Source organism: Amblyomma americanum, chromosome 2, assembly GCF_052857255.1.
Source record: "Amblyomma americanum isolate KBUSLIRL-KWMA chromosome 2, ASM5285725v1, whole genome shotgun sequence".
NCBI lineage: Eukaryota > Metazoa > Arthropoda > Arachnida > Ixodida > Ixodidae > Amblyomma > Amblyomma americanum.
The window spans coordinates 166,421,356-166,438,743 of record NC_135498.1 but is presented as its reverse complement, the minus strand read 5'-3'; positions in this window follow the sequence as shown (position 1 = coordinate 166,438,743).

The window sequence follows — 17,388 nt, the reverse complement described above, 5'->3', positions numbered from 1 at the left end:
GAGCATTTTGCTGAAGTTTCAAGTTCGTCCAATTACACAAACACGTTCCAGAAGCACAAAGCAATAGCAGAAAAACAAAAACTTCCATTTGCAGCAGGGTGCACGAGGACTACAACCAACCCATCACACTCTAAGAATTGAATAGGGTATTACCTTCGGGTAAAGAGACAGCACCAGGCCCAGACAATGTGCATTACACTATGCTCGCCCATCTCTCTGAGGATGCTGAGCAGGGATTTTTGAAATTCTTTTAACAAAATATGGACAACTGGGTATATACCTTAGGAGTGGAAGAAAGCAATAGTAGTACCTTTTCTGAAACCCGGAAAACCACCAACAAGTCCTAACAATTACAGACCGATAGCCCTCACCAGCTGCATTGCTAAATCTTTCGAAAGCATAATAAGCATTAGACTGACCTTCACACTTGAATCTCGTCGACTCTTAGATGTACATCAATGTGGATTTAAGAAAGCATGCTCGACCACTGATCACCTTGTCCGCCTAGAAAACACCATCCGAGAGGCGTTCATCCACAAACAGCACTGTATAGGGGTCTTCTTCGATTTGGAGAAGGCCTATGATACCACGTGGAAGTTCGGCATCCTCTATGACGTAGCAGAGCTAGGGATCCGCGGCAGGATGCTGAACTGCTTGGACGACTTCCTGACAAACCGCACATTCAGAGTCCGTCTAGGAGCAACTCTGTCAACGACATTCACCCAAGAGAATGGCACACCCCAAGGATGCATTTTAAGTACAACTTTCTTCATAGTAAAATGAATTCCTTGGCCGAAGTAATACCCAAGTACGTAATGTATTCAGTTTATGTAGATGACCTACAGATAGCATACACTTCTTCCAGCGTACTGTCCTGCGAGAGACAAATACAAATCACACTAAATAAACTGGCTGCTTGGGCAGAGAAAAATGGATTCAAATTCTCTCCTCAAAAAACAGTAGCTGTTCTGTTCTCATTACGACGAGGCCTACAGGTCGATCCCAATCTGTGCTTGAATCATACCACACTGCCAGTCAAACAGGAACATAAATTTATAGGCGTCACTTTTGACAAGAAACTTACATTTCTACCACACATTAACAACCTTAAAAAGAAAGCATCCCAAGCCCTCAATGTATTAAAGGTACTCTCAGGAAAAAGGTGGGGGTCCGATAGAGCATGCCTATTACAAATATACCGCTCTTTGGTGCGCTCCAAGCTGGACTACGGGTGCATAGTATATGGTTCAGCAAGAGCATCCTACTTGAAACGACTGGACCCTGTTCATAATCTTGGTCTGCGCCTATCAACTGGAGCATATAGAACATCCCCGGTAAATAGTCTTTATGTTGAAGCTAATGAACCCACACTAGAGGATAGAAGAGTAGCACTTACATGCACGTACATCCTAAAAACCCGTTCTCTTCCTAAACATCTCTGCTATCCCATTGTTACCAAGTGCCCATCTAGAAGATTATTCAATAATAAACCACATTTTATCAGGCCACTAATAATGCGCTTTGAAGGTAAATGTGAAGAGTGCTGGATGCCCTACCGAATATTGCACAAAGACATGAATATCTGCCACCATGGTACAACCTCCCTTCGGTGTGTGACTTCACACTGACACACGTAAACAAAGAGGAAATGCCACACGAGCACATACTGCAAGAGTTCTTTGCACTACAAGAAAAATATGACACCTACACTGAATTTTACACTGATGGCTCAAAAACAGTAAGTCATGTCGGAAGTGCAGTAATTCAAGGAAAAAACGAAAATGATACGATTGCCACAGTATGCATCGGTATTTACTGCGGAGTGTTATGCCATCCTCGTAGCCGTCGAACAAATAGTAAAACAACATAAAAAATAGCATCATTTACACCAATTCTCTGAGTATGCTCCAAGCGCTACACCCTACAAATGCTGCTGAACCCATAATAGGAAAAATCATACATAGCATACTTAAAATCACAAAGCAAAAACAACATTATATTCTACTGGGTCCCTAGCCATGTTGGAATTTTGGGTAATGAGAAAGCAGATGCTTGCGCAGCACAAGCTCGAATTGGTCATATAAAACAAGTTAACGTACCACAGAGGGATTTTTCTAAATTACTGCACAGTAAACTCACGAATAAGTGGCAGATTGCATGGGACGAGCTACAAACAACAAACTACAATCTATAAAACCCGTCTTGGGAGAATGGAGCTCATGTAAACATCAGGAGCGTTTTACAGAAGTTATTTTGTGTCAACTACGCATTGGACACACACACCTAACACACAACTTCTTACTGACAAAAAAAGACAAACCTCTCTGCGAAATGTGTGGCGATGAACTCACGGTAAACCACATTTTAATTGTATACACAAAACTGGAACAACTGAGGAAAAAATATTTCACAACATTCTACAATGAATACATCCCACTACACCACATGTTACTTTTGGGAGATCAAGCACTGGTTGATTTTTCAAGCATTTTCAAGTTTGTCAGAGAAGCCAATGTTTTAAACAAATTTAGATATAAAAAGCATAACCTTTAACAAAAACTCTAACCGTGTGTTTGGCACATCATAGCCTCAGTTGCTTTCGCGCCATTAAAATCAATATAACTAACTTTCTGTTCTAGGTCTGGCTTTGTGCCGCACCACCTGTTATGCTTTTACCACATAGTGCTGCTTTTGGAGACAGAACACCAAAGTTACTAGTATTCTGGCTTGAACTGGACAATTTCCTCAACAGTGACCCACTACTAATGCAAAAGGTAGTTTGCCTTGCTTTAGTAGGGTATGTTGCTAGGCAGCCTGGTTTCTCTTAGTCATTATGGAATCCACAACGCTTACAGACGATGGACCGTAGACAAAAAAGACGCACACAACTGCACTGAACTATCAGCTTTATTTTTGAAGCAATCGACCCACACTTTTGTTCCCAACAAAAAGGTAGTAATGCGAACCTACGGTCACAGATACTAGGAGTGCAGTTCCATAACACCCGCTCTTGAAATGACTTGCCCTGAAGGATTCCCAACAAAACAAAGAAATCTGAGAAAACAGCCAAAGCCAAGTAAACAAATGGCAGCAACACGGGTATGACAATTGCAATGCTAAAAGCATGTCATGAAGTGCCAAAGACAGCTAAAATTATTAAGAAGGCATACGTGAGGCAGCAGTTAACGGGGCCTAAGGTTAAGACGAAAACAAGGGAAGGGTTAACAAAACAGCCTGTCAGGTGTCAAAAATCGTGGATACAGAGAGGAATGAAATGTCTTTTTCCAAAATGGTTATTTATAGCATACCAATACAGCCTGCTTTAAGGTTATCGAAAATGGCTGCCTCGGTTACTTCATAAATGAGCTTGATCTCATTTTTTGCCTTTATTCTTGTGTCTGCAAAGTTCGAAGGATGGTGGCTGCAAGGTGTGCGGTCAACAGTCGATCGCCAGGTTGCTAGATTCTTTTACCTCACGTTGCAATTATCCTCCTGCAGTTGACACATAGGCTTTTCTGTCCAATGTACTGTTTGCCGCAATATACAGGGATAGACTATGTGACTCCCGTAGTGCATGTTACAATAGGATCTTGGTTATTGTGCATTCTAGCATTCGTTCAGCTGGTTTGTTGATGCATCTAGAAGGCCTTGAAAGACTAATGAAAAACCAGGCAAACAAAGGCAAGAATGCCCAATAAGGCACCCAGATGCTTTTCTTTTATGCACCACGCCAATTACTGCCATCCTCCCCACATCCACAAGCAGCGACTCTGATGGATATGGTACGGGAAGAAGTGCAACAGGCACTTGACACCCTGACGGCCACAGAACCCCAGGCCATGACGTACGCCGCTGCAGTAATGACTGGTCAGCCCCAACGACAGCCCCTACGTCCGCCCCAACGACAGCCCCTACGTCCGCCCCGAGATGAGCCACTTGTTCCACAACGCCGCCTCCCAGCCCCCGCCCGCCCAGCACACGAGCGACGCTCAAGCCCCAGGAAATGCGACGCCTGGAGGACTTCCGACAACCGGCCGTTGTGCTTCCATTGTGGTGAGGCCGGCCATATTCTTCATCACTGCCCGTACCGACGTATCGGTCTTCGAGGATTTGCCGTTAACGCCCCACGACCACGCTTCAGACAACGTCCGTAGGAAATCGACCAGCACCTGCGTCGAGAGGAGTACACGCCGAACCGCTTTTCGCGCTCACCATCGCCGTCAACCTCGCGCTTTGCGTCGCCACGCCGCAGCTACGCTGCCGCGGTGCGAGGAAGGTCTCCCAGCCCCCGTAGGGGAAACTAAAGGCAGCAACCTCAGGGGGTGAGGTTGCTCACGAGCGAAACGCCGAAGATCTTCCACCGACCACGCCCCATGAAGACGCTGCACCCGCGACGCCGCATGAAGAACCTACTCTCGCTGCACCGACACCGAACAAAATGACAACCCCGACCACGACGCAAACTGCCTTCAAAACGACGACGCCACCCAGAAAAGCTTCGACCGCACAACCCACTCGCGACTCGCATACGCGACGACCCGACGCCGAGAGCGACATGCAAGACCCAGGGCCTCCGTCTTAGAAGTGACTATCGACGGCCGGAAAGTTACCGGTCTAGTCGACACAGGAGCCGATTACTCGTTGATGAATGGAACATTCGCTGCGCAGCTGAGAAAAGTCACAACGGCTTGGGACGGCCCACAAATTCGCACCCCAGGGGCCCACCTCATTATGCCATCAGGACGATGCACAGCGCGAGTGACTGTCAAGGGACATACCTATCCTGCGACCTTTGTTGTGCTACCGCAATGTTCCCGCGAAGTGATCTTGGGTATGAATTTCCTTAATGAGCATCAGGCGATCATCGACCTGCGATCCAAGCTGATCACGCTTTTGACGGACGAAGCGATCGCTTCGATGAAAACTCGGGAAGATCACGTTGCCCTGAGTGTCCTGGAGGAAGAAGTGAGCATCCCACCCCGATCAAGCGTTATCGTGACCGTAGGCGCCACGAAATCCATTAACGCTGAAGCCATCATCGAGGGCAACGTGCTGTTGCTCTTAGACCGAGGAATCAGCATCGCAAGAGGCATCGCACATTTGCGCAATGGCCAGGCCGAAGTACTGCTGACTAACTTCAGCGAAGAATAGCGACACATTAACAGAGGAACGACGATTGCTTTCTTCGACGAAATATCCGACGTACGAGACTCCTTCGCCCTCTCCGACCACTCCGCAGAAGATTCGCCTGACCAAGAGAACTTGCCCACTTTCGACATCAACCCAGCCCTGCACCGGAACAGACAAGACCAGATCCGCAATCTGCTTCAAAGCTACAGCGAGTGTTTTTCGACATCGCCGAAGGTGCGACGAACGCCAATTGCCAAGCATCGCATTATAACGGACCAACACGTCCGACCTCTCCGTCAAAGCCCCTACCGTGTGTCACCGCGAGAACGACAAGCCACCCGGTATCAAGTCGAAGAAATACTTCGCGACGACGTCATCCAGCCTTCAAAGAGCCCATGGGCGGCACCGGTTCTAGTGAGAAAGAAGGACGGCGCACTTTGATTCTGCGTGGTTTACCGCCGCTTGAACAACGTAAAAAAGGACATATACCCCCTCCCCCGCATCGACGACACACTGGACCGCCTCTGCAACGCCAAATATTTCTCATCGATGGACCTCAAGAGCGGCTTCTGGTAAATTGAGGTCGACGAAAGAGATCGCGAGAAGACAGCATTCATCACTCCGGATGGGCTGTTTGAGTTCAAGGTGATGCCATTTGGTCTCTGTTCCGCACTAGCGACGTTTCAGCGAGTAATGGATGCAGTGCTGGCAGGCCTGAAGTGGAAAATTTGTCTGGTATATTTAGATGACGTCGTTGCCTTCGCTTCGAACTTTGAAGAGCACCTCAAAAGACTTCGAACAGTACTAGACGCAATCAAGTCGTCTGGCCTAACCTTGAAAGCAGAGAAATGCCACTTTTCCTACGAAGAGCTGCTGTTTCTAGGCCACATCGTTAGCAAGCAGGGAGTACGCGCAGACCCGCAGAAAGCAGCTGCTATTGAAAAGTTTCCACCGCCGGCCGATAAGAAAGCAGTGTGAAGATTTCTCGGACTGTGCGCATATTACTGACGATTTGTGAAAAACTTCGCGCATCGCCGAGCCCCTGACCCAACTGACGAAGGCAGACGTGCCGTTTAGATGGGAAGCGCCGCAAGCAGAAGCCTCTAAGGAACTTCAGCGTCGTTTGCAGTCCCCACCGATCCTTGCGCATTTTGATGAAAACGCCGATACTGAAGTTCATACCGACGCAAGCAGCGTGGGCCTAGGCGCCGTTCTCGTTCAAAAAAGTGACAGGCTGGAGAAAGTCATCGCATACTCTAGCCGTTCCCTTTCCAGGCCGAGGCTAACTATTCGACAACTGAGAAGGAGGGCCTTGCCGTCATCTGGGCTACGTCGAAATTCCGCCCCTACCTCTACGGACGACCGTTCAAGGTTGTCAGCGACCACCACGCGCTGTGCTGGCTTGCCAATTTGGAGGACCCCTCTGGCCGACTCGCTCGATGGGGCCGAGGCCTTTGTCAGGTGCGTGGACGCCTTTAGCCTCGACCCCCTCTTAGACTGTGTCTAAGGAAACAATAAAGAAAGAAAGAGTCTGCGTCTCCAGGAGTTTGACGTCACCGTCGTTTACAAGTCCGGACGCAAGCACTCTGACACCGATTGCCTCTCACGAGCCCCTGTAGATACACCGCCGCCGGACGACAATGAGGACGCCTTCCCGGGAACCATCAGCCCCAGCTCTTTTGCTCAGCAGCAACGCTCGCACCCCGACCTAAAACGCCTCATCGAGTACCTGGAAGGTAAGGTTTCTTCACCCCCCGCTTCATTCAAGCGAGGACTGTCTTCCTTCTGTGTGCAGAATGAGGTCCTTGTGAAGAACTTTACAGCGAGCAAAACAGCCTACCTCCTTGTTGTACCTGCTTGTCTCCGCGAAGTTCTCCAGGCTTCACACGACGAGCCGACAGCTGGACATCTCGGGTTTACTCGCACCCTCCGCCGCATTCAAGACAAGTATTACTGGCCCCGACTGTCTGACGATGTCGCACGCTATGTGAAAACCTGCCGAGATTGTCAGCGACGAAAGACCCCTCCCCGACCAGCAGGATTTCTGAACCCCATTGAACCTCCCTCAACCCAACAAACACGAAACCTCAAAATCTCCCAGAAATATCCCATCAGAACATTTGGAATGTCCCCAGGAGGTTCTCATTTTTCCCGAAGACGTCCAAAAAACGTCCCCACAACTAGCCGTGTCCAAAAAGTTGTGCGTCCCAGGGACAGCCCCAAAAGGTTAATGCTAGATTTCTCGGCTCTGGCTCAATAAAATTATTTCTTCTTTTTCATGCAAACTTCAGGCATCTAAGCGCACATATGTGCCAAATTTCAGGCACATGCTCACGTTACAGGTGGTGTAATACATCTGTCAACTCGCGTGAATGCTTGCTAGCTAGGCCATTCAGACTTACATGTTTACATGAAATGTGCTTTAACAAGGTGAAAATTTGGGCTGGTTGGTGCATGATCTTCTTCTTCTTCTTCTTCTTCTCCTCAAGTAATATGATCTTGTGACGGGAGCAGCGCAGCACGAGACAAAGAGAGAGGCGGGACACGACGCTGAATAACAACCAGATTTTTAATTCACGTTCGTCGAAAATATACATCTCGCTCGTATAAGAAGGAAAAGAAAGAAGCATGAAAAACGCATAAGATGTACACGTGGTGAAATATTAAGACATCGCACGCAGATAATCAATTTCTGTGTCACGAAGCGCTATTGAAGGTATGCAGACGCATATGTCGCTCTTTGGAAGGATGTTGAAGGCTTCTTCAATCTCCCTGGTCCGTTGATCAAAATACGACGGGAACACCATTGTGTTAATAAGCTACGGAGCGCATTCGTGCTCTCTGCAATGCTTTGCTAATTCACTGCTGATGGCGCCCTTTAAGGATCTTTCGTGCTCTTGAAGCCTTTTATTCAAACAGCGCCCTGTTTGACGAATGTATGTGCGTCCGCATGACTGAAGTATTTCATAAATCCTGCTTTTCACACATTTCACATGTTTTTTCAGGTGTTTTTTCATGCATTGATTTTTTTATTTGCTCGCTGTTGACTTTGGCGCACAGGCTCCTTAACTCGTTGGGTGCTGACATGAGCACTTTTACACCAGCTCTTGCTCTTACCCTTTTGAGACTGTGGGAAATGCCATTAATGCAAGGAATGACCGCGTACGCCTTCCTTTCTTCTGATGTGGTTGTGACATATTTTCTGCCTCCAAGTGCTTGCAGAATCCCTTCTGCGACACTGGATAGTAGTCTCGTCGGGTAAACTACTGCTTTCAGCCGACTGTTCTGGGCGTCAAAGCTTCCTTGAACTTCATGATGACAGGATCTCGTCAATGCGGCTTCATTGCTGTTTTTTTCTACGCCCGCTTGATGATCTTGGAGTGCGCAGATGTGCAGGGGATCAATCCCTTCTAGCTTCGTGGTCCCTACCGCCAGCATATGTGAGCGCCTAGAAAGGCTAGGGTCAAGTCAGGAAATCGCATAACGTTATTTTCTGGGAGTTCACTTGTTATTTCTAGTCCTTAGCAAAACTAGCAATGAGAGCCACATTGACGAGATCCTATCATAATGAAGTTCAAGGAAGTTTTGACGCCCAGAACAGTCGGCTGAAAGCAGTAGTTCACCCGACGAGACTACTATCCAGTGTCGCAGAAGTGATTCTGCAAGCACTTAGAGGCAGAAAATATGTCACAACCACATCAGAAGAAAGGAAGCCGTACGCGGTCATTCCTTGCATTAATGGCATTTCCCACAGTCTCAAAAGGGTAGGCGCTAAAGCTGGTGTAAAAGTGCTCATGTCAGCACCCAACAAATTAAGAAGCCTGTGCGCCAAAGTCAACAGCGAGCAAAGAAAAATTAATACAAGAAAAATCACCGAAAAAAAAACACGTGAAATGTGTGAAAAGCGGGGTTTAGGAAATACCTGTCATGCGGACGCACCTACATTGGTCAAATAGGGCACTGTTTGAATGAATGGCTTCGAGAGCACAAAATATCCCTAAAGGGCGCCATCAGCAGTGAATTAGCAAAACATTGCTGAGAACATGAATGCGCTCCGAAGCTTAGCAACACAATGGTCATCCCGTCGTATTTTGACCAACGGACCAGGGAGATTGAAGAAGCCTTCAACATCGGGCAAAAGAGCGACGCATATGCGTCAGCATACTTTCGATAGCGTTTCGTGACAGCGAAATTGATTATCTGCGTGCGTTGTCCTTATATTTTACCATGTGTACATCTTATGCGCTTGTCATGCTTCTGTCCTTTCCTTATTGCACGAGCGAGAGGTATATATTCGATCGAACGTGGATTGAAAATCTGGTTGTTAGTCAGCGTTGATTCCCGCCTCTCTATTCTTTGTTTCGTGCTGCGCTGCTCCCGCCACAAGAACATGAAATGTGCTAGAATTTTACACACTGTCACATATATTAAGGAGCCTAAATTAAATTTTAAAAGGGAAATGGTGTGAAGAAGACGACGTGAATTAACCGAAGAATAAAGAGGAAGAAGAAGCATTCGGTGAGATGGAGAGAGATGATTGGTGGAGAAGCATTCGGCGAGGTGGAGAAAGATGATTGGTGGTGAAGAGAAGACGACGACAAGGCTTACGTGGACTAACACCGAGGCTATAAAAGCGCGAGTGAGAGCGAGGGACTGGGGGAAACAGCTGAGAAGCGGAGGCTCCGGCGGGTCAGGGACACTTTGGCTGGAAGATAGCGACGCCGGCTACTGCTCCGGTGAGCTCGCGTTCTACGACATCGCATCGTAGACTTCCTGCCGTGCCCAAGCCCGTTCCGGGGAGTCAACGGAGGACGCGACCACCTGCTACGGCCAGGGTTGTCTCCAGCGCTGTTGCCACCCATCCGGGTGGTGCCCCCAAAGCCAAAAACACCGGCATCACCTCCACGGGCGCTTGGACCGGGAGCTTGTACGACGCAGCCAGCGACGCCAGCCCAAGCGCGTCGAACGCCGCCAGCGACACCAGCCCAAGCACGGCGAACGCCGCCTCGACGCCACCTACTGGATCCATACAACGCCGCAACCACACCGAACGAACCGTGAGCACGAACGCCGTCCACTAATAGTAGAACACTAGTAGACGCTAGTAGCAGTGTGCCCGTGTCGTGTGTATTTATAGTCTTTGTGTTTTGTGTTAGTTTTGTTAGTTGTGTTCTAGTGTGTGTGCCACGTAGGGTGTATTAAATGTGCGTTTGTGTGGGTACACCCGTCGCCTAGTCCATTATTTCAGTCGGGGTGTTCTCCGGAGAGATCCGTGACAAAGATAAGTGGCGAGCCTGCCAGGATACATTTCCTTTTTCTTTTTGCTTTGTCTCGGATTTTTCCGATCTCTCGACGGCAGAAAGGATGGATTTGGCAAGAACGTTAGAACTGGCGCTCAAGCTAGGGTTAAGTAAGGAAGAGGCGATGCATCTCTATGAGGAGGAGGGAAAGAGGCAGAGAGAGGAAAGGGCACAAGCACGTGCAGACGCTCGTGAAGCAGAAGAACGCGAGGCGAAAAGAGCTCGTGAGGCAGAAGAACGAGAAGAGAATAGAGCTCGTGAAGCAGAAGAGCGCGAGGCGGAAGAGTGAGAAAAGAGCTCGCGAGGCAGAGAGAAGAGCTCGCGAGGCAGAAGAACAGGAGAAAAGAAGGATAGAACGGGAGGAGTTTATTTTGTGGAAACAGGCGCATGTCGCGGGAGGATATGAGGAGATCACGGACAATGATCAGCTTTCCTTAGCGGGTACAGAATCTCCTAGACCAGCCAGAGTTTGCCCAAGGAAGCTGATGGCTCCTTTTGATGACAAGAGAGATGATTTGGATGCATATCTGCAGCGATTCGAGCGGATAGCTTTGGAGCAAGGCTGGGAGCGCTGTGAATGGGCCACGGCTTTGAGCATGTGTTTAGTCGGAGAGGCGCTGAATGTTTTTGGAAGGATGCCTGCTGCTGATTCCATGGACTACGAGAAAGACAAAAAGGCACTCTTCCAAAGATTCAGGCTTGCGGCGGAGGGTTTTCGTGAGAGATTTCGCACCGCGAAACCTGAGGATTTGGAAACCGCTAAGCAGTTTTCCTGCAGGCTATCCAACTATTTTGATAGGTGGCTTGATATGTCAAACACAGAAAAGAGTTTTGAAGGGGTGCGTGACAAGCTGGTCACAGAGCAATTTTTAGCGTGTTGCAGCTCAAAGCTGGCACTATTCCTGAAGGAAAAAAAGTTGTGTTCATTAGAAGAGTTCGCCGACACTGCAGACCAATTCCTCGAGGCTCAAGGGTTAAGAAATTTGAGTAAGGCAAAGGAGGAAACCAAAAAGGCTTTAGAGACAGATGCGGCAAAACCAAGATCTAAGGCATCTAAGGCGCCAGTAAGGTGTTTTCTCTGCGGCAAGGTGGGACACCGTGCAGCTGACTGTCGGACTAGTAGCGCGGCCCAGAAAACACAGGTTGTGTATCAAGGTTGTAAGAGGAGGGGTCATACTCTGGATGAGTGCCGATACAGAACGCAGGACCGAGCAGCATGCGTTGTCGACTCTAGGGTAGAACTTGTTACGCCACCTGAACTTCCACAGCTGAAAGGAAAGCAAACGCCGCGGGAAAATGAGGCAGTGAGTGGAACACCCAAGTCGAAAGCAGCAATGCCAGTGGTGGTTGGGCAAATAGGAGACCGTCCTATATTGGTGCCTAGAGACAGCGGAGCTAACACAGTCTTGGTTCGTAGAAGCCTGGTGAAGAACGAGGATCTTACAGGGGAAGCGTCAGCCGTCACTCTTGTAGATAGCACAGTGAGGTACCTTCCTGAAGCAAGGATTCTAGTGTCCACGCCATATTATACTGGACAGGTTGTGGCAAAATGCGTAGACCAGCCCATTTACGATCTCATCCTGGGAAACATTACGGGTTCAAGAGGTGTCGAAGACACCGATCCCGAGTGGAGGATGCTCGACGTTGAAGAAAATCCAAAGGAGGAAAGGCCCGCGACAGCTCAGTCGGGTGCAGTCAACTTCTCGTCGGCAGTGGAGACAAGAGTCGGGGAAAAAGTGAAAAGAAAGAAGAGTCGCACGTCATTCGAGTATCAATTGGTAAATGGTCTTCTGCACAGGGAATGCATATTTAGTTCAGGAAGGCGGGTCCAACAGCTGGTGTTACCAAGAGATATGCGAGAGACCGTACTACGCTTAGGACATGACGCCATTATGGCCGGACACCAGTGTGTTCAAAAAACTGTCTAGGATCACCGAGGAGTTCTTTTGGCCGGGTGTTCAGAGTGACGTTAAGCGCTTTGTTCGCTCATGTGATGTGTGCCAGCGCACAGTTCCAAAGGGAAGAGTTGGTCCCGTACCTCTGGGCAAGATGCCAGCCATCGACCTACCGTTTCAGAGAGTTGCAATTGACATTGTGGGGCCAATCTCTCCAGTATCCGCCAAAGGCAATAGATGTGTGCTTACTCTAGTTGACGTGGCCACTCGTTTTCCTGACGCTATTCCACTGAGAACTATTGACAGTATCCAAGTGGCGGAGAATCTTGTGGAAATGTTTTCGCGTTATGGGTTCCCGAGGGAAATTTTGAGTGACCGGGGCTCGAACTTCACGTTGGAGCTAATGAAGGAGGTTAACCGCCTTTTGTCAGTGAGGCAGTTACTGACGACGCCTTACCATCCCATGTGTAATGGGCTTGTAGAGCGGTTCAATTGCACCCTCAAAAATATGATCAAGAAAATGAGCCAAGAGAGACCTACTGATTGAGATAGATATCTCCCAGCTCTTTTGTTCGCTTACCGCGAAGTACCGCAAACGAGTCTTGGTTTCACGCCTTTCGAGATGTTGTATGGGAGAACCGTTAGAAGTCCAGTTGCAATACTCAAGGAGCTGTGGGTTAATAAAGAGATTGCATCAGATCTCAAGACCACATACACATACGTGTTTGAGTTGCGGGATAGGCTGAAGGAAACATGCAGGCTTGCACATCAAAGCCTGGAAAAGGCGCGTGAACGCCACAAGGGATGTTATGAAAAGAAAGCCATTCATAGAAATTAGAATCCGGGCGACAGGGTTCTTGTGTTGCTACCCATGGATCATGATAAGTTAATGATGCAATGGAAGGGCCCGTACCTTGTGACGCGGAAGAAAAAGGATATCGATTATGAGGCATTGATAGATGGCATTAAGAGGGTTTTCCGTGTAAATATGTTGAAGAAATGTGAAGAAAGAGGTCCCGTACGGTGGTACGCCCCCAGGGCAACTTGTTCGGTAGTGGCCGAGGAGACAGGCGATGTTGCCGAGGTGCGCACGTGCAGTGGGAAGGAAAATGCCGGAGGGGATGAATTACTGAAGGAGCCCAATTTGAATGCAGACAGAGGATTACAGCTCTACTCCAAATCAAGCGGGAGACGTTTTGGGATGGGCCAAACAAAATTGAGGTCATATGTCACAAACTAGACTTGTATAGAGATAGAGCTAACTGGTCAGCTCTGGTGTCTCTGGGATATATCATGTAGTTGCTGTGTTAATGTGTCTCTGGGATTTACCTTGTTGTTGTTGTTGTTGCTATTGTTGGTGTTATGTGATCATACAAAGGAGTGTGTTGTGGACACGAACATGTTTATTAAGGACTCTGTACGGACAGCGGCAGTGGTGTGTTAGTGTTCTGAACACGCAGTTTGGTGTGTTGTGTTCGTGGTGTGCGTTTGGTGTGTGCTGTACCTCTGCGGTGTGTTGTGTGCTGAGTCCAGAATCGCCACAGAAGATAGTCGGCTGGCTGAATGGCTTGAAGATGAGGATGATGTGAGCAGTTTTTCATGGTAAAACACTTGAGAGAGGGGGCCTTTGTCACATATATTAAGGAGCCTAAATTAAATTTTAAAAGGAAAATGGTGTGAAGAAGACGACGTGAATTAACCGAAGAATAAAGAAGAGGGAGAAGAAGAAGCATTCGGTGAGGTGGAGAGAGATGATTGGTGGAGAAGCATTCGGCGAGGTGGAGAAAGGTGATTGGTGGAGAAGACGACGACGTCAAGGCTTACGTGGACTAACACCGAGGCTATAAAAGGGCGAGTGAGAGCGAGGGACTGGGGGAAACAGCTGAGAAGCGGAGGCTCCGGCGGGTCAGGGACACTTTGGCTGGAAGATAGCGACGCCGGCTACTGCTCCGGTGAGCTCGCGTTCTACGACATCGCATCGTGGACTATCCTGCCGTGCCCGAGCCCGTTCCTGGGAGTCAACGGAGGACGCGACCACCTGCTACGGCCAGGGTTGTCTCCAGCGCTGTTGCCACCCATCCAGGTGGTGCCCCCAAAGCCAGCAACACCGGCATCACCTCCACGGGCGCTTGGACCGGGAGCTTGTACGACGCAGCCAGCGACGCCAGCCCAAGCGCGTCAAACGCCGCCAGCGACGCCAGCCCAAGCGCGTCGAACGCCGCCAGCGACACCAGCCCAAGCACGGCGAACGCCGCCTCGACGCCGCCTACTGGATCCATACAATGCCGCAGCCACACCTAACGAACCGTGAGCGCGAACGCCGTCCGCTAATAGTAGAACACTAGTAGACGCTAGTAGCAGTGTGCCCGGGTCGTGTGTATTTATAGTCTTTGTGATTTGTGTTAGTTTTGTTAGTTGTGCTCTAGTGTGTGTGCCACGTAGGGTGTATTAAATGTGCGTTTGTGTGGGTACACCCGTCGCCTAGTCCATTCTTTCAGTCGGGGTGTTCTCCGGAGAGATCCGTGACACACACAAAGGAAATATTAATTCAAGAAGTCGCCCGATCTCGCCCGTATAACAGGATATAGCAGCTCAGTACAGATGTAATTTCAGTTTATTAGATGCGCTCTTTGCATTTAAAGGAACACAAACAGGAAACGCATATGTATGCACCGTTTAACACACAATGTACGGAGCACTACGGCACCAGCATATAAGAATGGCCAAATTTTTCTCTAGCTCTGAGAAAACTGAAAAATGAAGCAATAAAAACATAATACAGGCTGAAAGTTGATGCACCTTAAGCAAATATTCTAAAGGGTACAAAATCATATATGCACACGCAAAAGCAAACGCATGTAAAGAGCAACCTGGGTTCCAAAAAAAAAAAGACGATATGGGCGTACGATACAGATACGGGGTTTCAGGTTACGGATATTCTGCCGGGTGAAACCTCCCTCTCGCTTTGCCTCTCGCATGAGCCTCGGAGTAATGTTGAGCGTGTTATCAAAACAGGAAAAAAAATTAATTCTGCTAGGCGAAAAAAAATGAGCATAAACCACATACGTTGACGACGTTACCAACAGAAACCCGGGGATGAAATAAAATGCTGCAACTATATATATGAGTTCAACGTAGCCTTCTGTCCTGCGCTTTCTCACGGCACAGCGAACTCTCAAACATGCGCGTTACATCCTCGTTACACCCTTGTTTTATTTTCTTGTGACTCATTAAGTGTGGAGATAAGACGCTTGGAGCCGGATGGAAAGGTAGGAGGTAGGAGCCCTGGCTCGCCGCACCCATGGTACAGCAGACAGCGCGTGCGGCACAATACGGCGTAGGAGGCGAGATCAAGGTGATCAAGGCACAAGTAGTCCAGTAGGGGTGGGTTGGGAGTCAGCGACGCGAACACAACACAAACTATACCGCTGCGACAGGACGGCAATGTAGGTAGAGCAGGTTAATCCATGGGCACTCGCAGCAAGAGTCTCGTAGGCTTCCGAAGATCTCTCCCGCCTATGACCGCAGTGGACGGCCACGCTGCCACCAACACGCCCCAGTCGTCGGAGGCGCTGAGGGATGCAGAGTTCGCGCTAGGAGTCGTCCATTGCCTTGAAATCCGCTGCCGCGAACGACGCCTGTAAGAGCGCCATTATGGTGTAGGGCCGTGAAGCTGTGCAAAAGACTTGCAATGCGCCGCGCGCCGCTGCACCAGTTCCAAAAGGAATTACGTGGGCACGCCGAGGTGCGCGGGAAAGCTGCCATGAATCCGCGACTACGAAGTTCACGACAGCCAGTGATGAGAGCAAGAGGTGCTGCGCGCTAGGGCTTGCGCGCGAGCGGCTAGGGGCTGCGCGAATACGTGTGCGCAAAATGGCTTCCGTCTAGCGAGGAAGCCGGGCGGGCGACGGGAGGCCCATTACTGCGCCTCTGCTGGACAGCGGCGCAACGAGGACTGCTGGTAGTTGGAGATGCCTGCAGGGACCACCGCACCGTGCTGAAGTTGGAAACACTATTGAAGACGGGCACGTTGGTGACCGCCGCTCCCGGTGATGCGATGAAAAGGCAGACCGCCGTCGCCTGCCTGCCTGCAGCATGGAGCCGACGGCCCACGAGAGAGATGCGGGGTGAACTGCGCTTCCTTCGACTATTCGAACAAAACTGTCTGATCTCTCAAAACGGCGAGTGCAAGCGCAAAACCTTCTCTCTCCGTAGCTTTTGGCGCGAGGAATAGAGAAAAGGGAGCGAGGAGTCAATTTGTATTTTTTGTTGAAAAGCATTGGTCCCAAAAACGTTCTCCCAGTTACCTTTCTGGGACCAAAATGCTATGATTTGTTTTTGTTTCTGCTTAACACCCCCGAAAAAAACGTTTCTAGGACATTAGTGGGCGCACTTCCCTTTTGCTTTTGTTTCTATGTCCTGCCTCTACGACCTGGAAATGTTCGATAAATGTACTGGGACAGGGACATTCCATCCTTTCTGGGCGCTCCTGGGGAGGTACGTTGTTTGCTGGGAAGGCCCTTTCAGCAGATCGGCATGGACTTGGTTGGCCCTTTTCCAACGTCAACGTCTGGAAATAAGTGGATAATCAAAGCAACCGATTACCTGACCCGCTACGCCGAGGCAAAGGCCCTACCGAACGGAACAGCAGTAGAAGTCGCCAAATTTTTCGTGGAGTGCATTCTTCTTCGACACGGCGCCCGCGATGTGCTCATCACGGACAGAGGAACAGCATTTACGGCGGAACTCACGCAAGCCATCCTGCGTTACAGCCAAACCAGCCACCGTTGGAGAACTGCATACCATCCGCAGACCAACGGACTGACCGAACGCCTGAACAAAACCATCGCCGATATGCTCGCCATGTATGTCGATGCCGAACACAAAACCTGGGATGTCATTCTGCCTTACGTCGTCTTCGCCTACAACACCGCAGTGCAGGAGACCACCCAGATGACGCCTTTAGGCTCGTCCATGGCAGGGAGGCCACGACCACACTAGACGCCATGTTGCCCAACGTTACAGAAGAAGACAACGTCGACGTTGCCGCCTACCTTCAACGC